Below are 7,173 nucleotides of genomic sequence, written 5' to 3'. Positions count from 1 at the left end.
TGGGAAATCAAGTCTGTGAGGATCGGGACCCTAAGACACTGAACAGGAAAATAACACATTAATCTTTTCTCATAGTGAACTAGTCATGATCTGGGGAAATTTGGCAGAATATTTAGAAGTAAGGACTAGAAAAAAAGTAAGAAATGAAGGGTTGGAAAGCTCTTTCATGACTACCAGTAACATTATACAAGACAGAAATGTTTGCATGATAAGTGTTTATATTAAGTTTTATGGTAAAGAACAAAAGTCTCAGGAATGTTTTAAAAATACCTAAGAGCTCTTGAATCAAGTCAGAAATCTTGCTTTATGAAGTTCTTGGCAAATTTCTTGTAAGAGCAACTGCTCATTGACTGCACATGATGTGCCGTGCAGGGCTCTCCATGCACTTTCTCACTCAGGCCTCACAAACATTCTACGATGTGGAGACTATTGTCATTCTGCAGATGAAGGGACAAAGACTACTTAATTGTCTGAGGTCACAGCGGTGGTAAGTGAGAGAATTCCCACCCCAAGCCCCGTTTCCTGATCTCCAAGCTCGGTCTTGGACACCATGGGCTCTGTCCCAGTCGGCGCTGGTTGGATGAGGCTTCATTATGTGTTATTCATAATCACCTTTCTGAGCAGATGGCCGTCTCCCACTTCCACAAAGCTGGCTCAGAATAATGATGGTTAAAATTAAATAGGTGTTTTATACCCAACCCACACACAGAGGGTGAAATCATTCCTGCTTATGTGACCAATGATCTTTTAAAGGCTATGTGTACATTTTTATCTCTTTAATCATCTGTAAGCACTGTGCTGTTCTATAAGATGGCTAAGGGGACGGGCAGATTGAAGCAGAGAAGGAAAGCATCCATCTACAGGCAGCAGCATCTCTGCACCCAAAGCGCCTCCAAACTTCCTTCGCCTCCAGAACCTTGCTGGTTGCAAAAGCAAAAAATGGAAAAGCATTTGGTGGTCAACGTTGACACACATCGCTACCTTCCTCTGATCAACGGAGACTTAGCTGATGACCATGTCCATACCCTGCCCATCGGACCCTACCAGTCCGTGATGGAGCTTTCAGCAAGATGGTGGAAGAGGTGGAGAATGGTTCTACACTAAGATGGTTCTTTAAGAGTCAAGGGAAATGATGTGTTCTATTTTAGAGAAATTGTAAGGTTTATCACATCCAGCCACAGGTCATTTTTGTGCAACTCAGCCACTGCTCTGCTAATGACATTAAAGATGCCTTCATCCCCCAGGTGCAGGAACCACACATAGAGCTAGCTGTCGGAAATCCAGAGCACTCTGACATCAAGCCCGTTGCGCAGCCAAGAGTGACATTTTCTTACGTTGAAATTGACAGAGGATCAAAAAAAAAAAAAAAAAAAAAAGGAACTTGACAGAGGAAAGAAGCTTTCCTACAAAATTAAAAAAGAATGTTTCCCTTGCAGTTAAAAAGGGAGGTGTTGGCCAGTGAAGCCATTTTTAATATTCCTGACTGGTCTGACTGGAGGCAGTGCCAGATGAGCAAGGAAGAGGCAACCCTGGCCCACAGTTTCTAGAAAAACGTTGAGCCCTTAGACTTCATTCCGGATGACTCAGCAAAGGGGAAGGCGCTTTATGAACTTCACGGCAAGTAGTGGCCACCTGTTTGTAAATAAGCTAGTCTCTCAGGAACCCCTGTAGAAACGACCTGCAGCCAAGAGGCCTAATGCTGAATTTTTTGGAAAAAAAAAAAAAAAAAGATCACATTCTGGGACACAAATCATATGTTAAAAGCATGTCTGTCATCCAGATTGTGTTTACCAACATTTTCAAAAAAGGATTTAAATTATCAAATAAAAGCCAAATGCTTGTCCGTGAAAAAAAATTACATCATGAGTAGGGACAACACGAATTCTGCTGCTTTTGCTTTAGACCAAATTAGGCAAGTATCTGGTTGGCTGATTATTTGTTGATTCATTAGTTTACTTATTTATTTATTACTGATACACTTTTATAGGATGTGTGTGTATGTGTGCTTGTAAGGAAGAGTGCAGCATGCTACCACAGAACCCTTTCTCAAAACTGTATAAGCCAATGGCATTCTAGAATCTTATTTTTAATAGGTATCAGTACTCAGAATAATAATATATGCTACTATATAGGCTATAATATTAGTATATATGCTACATAGTAATCAAATTTAATCCTTACGTATTCCTTTGTAATGCTACCCAGGTTATGCTGAACATGTTTCTTGAAGAAATATGCCACAAAAAAAAAAAAACACAAAAAAACAACAACAAAAAAAAAGTAAAGAGAAGAGTATCATTCTTCCACTACATGAAAACATATTTTCTATCTGTGGGACGAGCATGGCATTGAGTAAAGGGCACTTGTCAGAGATTTAGGTGTCCCACCTGTGCTCCTTTTTTATTCTGTAACCTTGAACATGTTACTTACCCTCCTTTGTTCACAGTCGTTTCTCCATAAAGGGAGGCAACTACTTCCTGCTTTTTCTACCTCAAACACAAGTGAGGTAGGAAAATGTAAAATGAGGTGATTGGGGCTAATATACTTTGTGAATGAAAATGATATACGAATTTAAGTCATAAAAATTCTCCTGAGTTTTTCTGTGCTGGTCTAGATACACACTCATGTACTGTAAATGCTTTCATATATGGACAGAAAAACACACACACAGGCCTGAGAAACAAGTGCCATGCCATGTATATGATGCACACTTATATGTTAGAATGCATGGATCATGAGCGGTGTTGGAGGGGTCAGGAAATAAGACCCAAAGGGGGGTAGACTGGAGCACTTGGCCTGGCTTCTATCTTACTGGTCACCTCTCTGACTATGTTGTTAAATAGCAGAGGAAGGAGAATGGTGTGCCATTTCTCCACTGCTAGGAAAGGCATATATGGCAGAAAATCAAATTAAATGATCAAATTATATTGTGGTCCCCAAAGATTGTTCTCATTGAGATGAAGGGGGAAAAACTCGCCATTTCATTTCAATTCAGAAGAATAGGGGACAATACATTTCACGTAAATCAGAAAAAGAACTTTATCATAATTGACTTCTAGAAAAATAAGAAATGTGAGAATTATCATAAAGAACAGAACTGAGTTCACTATTATCTTAAATAATAATTCTCTATACAAGATGATTCTACTACTGAAAATTAGAGAAATAGGACATTTTTGACCTGGAGGATTTAATTCCAGCTACTTTACTTTCCTTTTTACCCAAAACAAAAGCTTAAAATGCCATGCCCTGCGGTTGAATTATTGGACTATCTCTTCCGTAGCTATTGACAAACAACTTTATCATTATTAATTTTGCTTTTTTTATTGTTAATTAAACTTATTTCTTTTTTTTAAGATTTTTTCATTTACTTATTCATGAGACATGAGAGACACACACACACACACACAGAGGCAAAGACACAGGCAGAGGGAGAAACAGGCTCCATGCAGGGAGCCCGACGTGGGACTTATTTCTAAATTTTAATTTCAGGATGGTTAACACAGTGTTATATTAATTTTAAATGTACAATATAGTGTTTCAACAATTCCATATACTACTCAGTGCTCACCATGATAAGTGAACTCTTAACCCCCATCACCGATTCACCCTTCTCGATCCACCTCCCTCTGGTAACCACCAGTTTGTTCTCCATAATTAAGAGTTTGATTTTTTTTGTCCCTTTTTCCCTTTGTTCATTTGTTTTGTTCCTTAAATTCCACAATATGAGTGAAATCATAAGGTATTTATCTTTTTCTGACTATTCCACTTGGCATAATACTCTCTAGCTCCAACCGTGTCATTGCAGGTGGCAAAATTTCAACATGTTTTACGGTTGGGTAATATTCCATTGTATATACATATTACCTCTCCTTTATCCATTCATTGATCGATGGACACTTGGGCTGCTTCCGTAATTTGGCTGTTGTAAATAATGCTGCAGTAAACATAATTCTTTTTGAATTAATGTTTCATATTCTTTGGGTAAATACTCAGTAGTATAATTAGTGAATCATACGGTAATTGTATTTTTAACTTTTTGAGGAACCTCCATTCGGTCTTTCACAGTGGCTGCACCAGTTTGCATTCAACAGTGTGTGAGGGTTTATTTTTCTCCACATCCTCATCAACATTTGTTTCTTGTGTCTTTGGTTCTAGCCATTGTGATAGGTTTGAGGTAATGCCTCATGGTGGTTTTGATTTGCATTTCCCTGATAATTAGTGATTTGGGGGATCTTTACATGTGTCTGTTGGCCATCTGTATGTCTTCTTTGGATAATTTTGCTCATCTTCTAGTTTTCTTTTTAGACATGCCAGAGATCAGTTTTACTAATTGTCTTTATTTTAGGAACTATTTTAAGGAAAATTTCAATCTACTCAATTTTATGTTGGTCTTTTTTTTTAATTTTTATTTATTTATTCATGAAAGACACAGAGAGAGAGAGGCAGAGACACAGGCAGAGGGAGAAGCAGGTTCCAAGCAGGAAACCCGATATGGGACTCGATCCTGGGTTCCCAGGATCATGCCCTGGGCTGAAGGCGGCGCTAAACTGCTGAGCCACCCAGGCTGCCCTTATGTTGGTCTTAATTTTCTTCTTGGTTCCCTTAAAGTTTTTAGTTATTCTTTTTCCTAAATTCTGAAACAAAGTATGTCACACAGTGAATAAAGGGCATGGGATCAGAAAAAAAGCTGTCTGTGAATAGACTTAACTCCTTGGACTTTAGAACATCTTTCATGCCTAATGGAGAAACACATAGTTAAATAGATTTGGCTACATGTTTGGAACTGCGGATTATCATATTTTATCTTGGTATATGTCCTAAAGTGGCAGAGGTTTGCATTTTCCTTTTGCAATCAGCTGAAATTTATATCATGAATAAAAACTGACAAACTTTTGTGCAAAGTAACATGACTCATTTGGTACTGATACCAGGTTTCTAGTTGGTGGAGCTGAATGGGCATGAGGGCTGGCAGTTGGCCTTGGAGAAGGATAAGACCATCTTTTAGCTTCAGATGACCAGAACGTCTGGGATGAAGCACAGGTGAGCCATTGCCTGCTCTATATACAGCACTGTCCTCTATTTAATTAGTAGGAAAAAAAAATGTTCACTGATAATCTAGCAATTTGTCAAATTTTATTTTAGGTATTATTGTGGGTTTTCATCATGGTCTATATTTTCACAGACATTTGTGTTGCCAGAATGATGATTAAAACACAGATTCAAATCCAATTACAGCACAGAGGGTAGAAAATTCTTAAAGAATGCAAAATTCTAGTTACTGGGGTACGGAAGTAATAACTGAACTTAGGTTCCGGTGCTCCTCGCTGGCCCCAGCCAGGCCGTGGGTGCAACTGAGGCCGGATGGGCAGAGATGGAGGCCCCCTGAGCCCTGCCGTTGAGGAACTGCTGCTCCTTGTGGTCCATGTTTGGGCACCGTGGGTCCCACAGTGCTCGCAGATGAACAACATGATCGCGGGGTTAGCCAAAGAAAGCCCTCAAGTCTCATTTGTGAAGTTGGAAGCTGATGCTGTTCCTTAATGGAGAGGCTGCTTAAGGCCACAGGCTTGAGCGATGGGAGACAAAAAGAGCCCACAGGGACCCCCTGACTGAACACAGGCCCATCGGGGGACCCACCTCAAGATATCCCTCGACCCCCACTGACCAATGGGCTACTCACAACCAGGCACAGTTACCAGAACAGAGAGAGTTCCATGGCCGTCATACCTCATCACCCTCCTGCTTTTATTACAGCTCTCACCCATGGCCTCCTTGCAGATGGCCTCTCCTCTACTGTCCTGCCCTGGGCCCCCTTACTGGGGGACTCAGTAAACTTCCATCTCCTTTGTTCTGCCTCAGGTCAATCCTTTCATGCCCAGACCACCACCTCCGACCCTATCATCGCCCCACATTGGGGCCCCCACCTGATCAAGGCAGACACCACATTTAAACACCACACTGAAGAAGAAAAAGAAAAATAAATAAAAATAAACACCACACTGAAGTATCTGAAAAATGTGAAATTAGTTCTGTTCCCACATTCCTGTTTTTCAAGAATTCTCAGAAAAAGGACGTATTACTTGCTGCACATGCCCGAGTTGACCAGGACAGTTCAGTGACATGAATCTAGCAGCTCCTTCCCACCCAGTGGTAACAAGCATTCTAAAGAGGATTCCAGCCTTTGTCTGAAGAAATGAACTCCTGTAGCCCATTGCGTGTTATTTATGAAGGCAACTCCTCAAGAGCCCCCGCTGGGGCTTCAGCAAGCACGTGGTAGGAATTCTTAACAAGCATAACATTCAGTGTAGCAGTTTTGATATCTTCTCAGGTGAAGAAGTTTCAGGGCCTCAAAACCTATTCCAGTTGGCCCACCTCTACCCAGCTCTAGGTTTCTGGAGTGCTCATAGGAGGATTTGCTATAATTAAGGTGCTGGAAGCATCTGACAAACTAGATACAATTTGCCCCAAAGCTCCCAAATTAGAGGAAAGCTCCTAAGTACTGACAAATAAAGCTTCTGTGATGAGCTTTATAGAAGGAAACTAAGAGGAATCAAAATGTGGATTCTGCAAACAAATTCTGAAAGTACGAAAAGTAATGGTGTTGAATAAGAGACGTTTGATGTACTGGAGGATGAAGAAGTTCAGCAGGGGTTAAAAGCTGACTCGAATTGGCCCACATACCCTCTGCTGTCTTCTAAAGGGGAGCCTGTTGGAGGTGTGGATAGTGCTGAGGAACTGAAAGACAATGGCGAGTTCCCTCCAGTAATGAGAGTAGAGAAGTAGCGAACGAACGTTATGCTGGGGGCCCCACTGTGGCAGGAAATATTTCCATCACAGTGGGGCTACTCCTGACTTAGTTCTCAGGGGGAGCAGGGGCAGAGACTACTTCCTACCCACTTATGCTCAGTGTATTTCACAAATTTGTGCTAAATACATGTGTGTTTTGTGTATTTTCACCGAACGCAGATTGCAATAAACATCTTCAAATCCAATTAAAAATACTTTGTGTAAAAAAAAAATAACGATCTAAAATAAAATAGGAAATTAAAGTCTGTGTATCAGTTATCTACTGTGACATTTCAAAGGAATTAAAACTGAGGCTAAGATATTTACTTGTTCATAATTCTGTAATTTGGCTGCCCTCCATTCAATAGTTTTCCTGCTTGTCTCTCT

General features: G+C 40.4%; 2 pseudogenes; both read left to right on the top strand.

Annotated features, from left to right (window-relative positions):
- Positions 1-810: 810 nt before the first annotated feature.
- On the top strand, positions 811-1,625 carry LOC129512432 (CWF19-like protein 1; annotated as a pseudogene).
- Positions 1,626-5,364: 3,739 nt separating this feature from the next.
- On the top strand, positions 5,365-6,783 carry LOC129512431 (glutaredoxin-3-like; annotated as a pseudogene).
- The last annotated feature ends 390 nt before the right edge of the window (positions 6,784-7,173 follow it).

Source organism: Nyctereutes procyonoides, unplaced genomic scaffold (genome assembly GCF_905146905.1).
Source record: "Nyctereutes procyonoides isolate TBG_1078 unplaced genomic scaffold, NYPRO_anot_genome, whole genome shotgun sequence".
Taxonomy (NCBI): Eukaryota; Metazoa; Chordata; class Mammalia; order Carnivora; family Canidae; genus Nyctereutes; species Nyctereutes procyonoides.
Note: the sequence above shows the minus strand (reverse complement) of the source record. Positions and strands in the feature narration are given on the sequence as shown.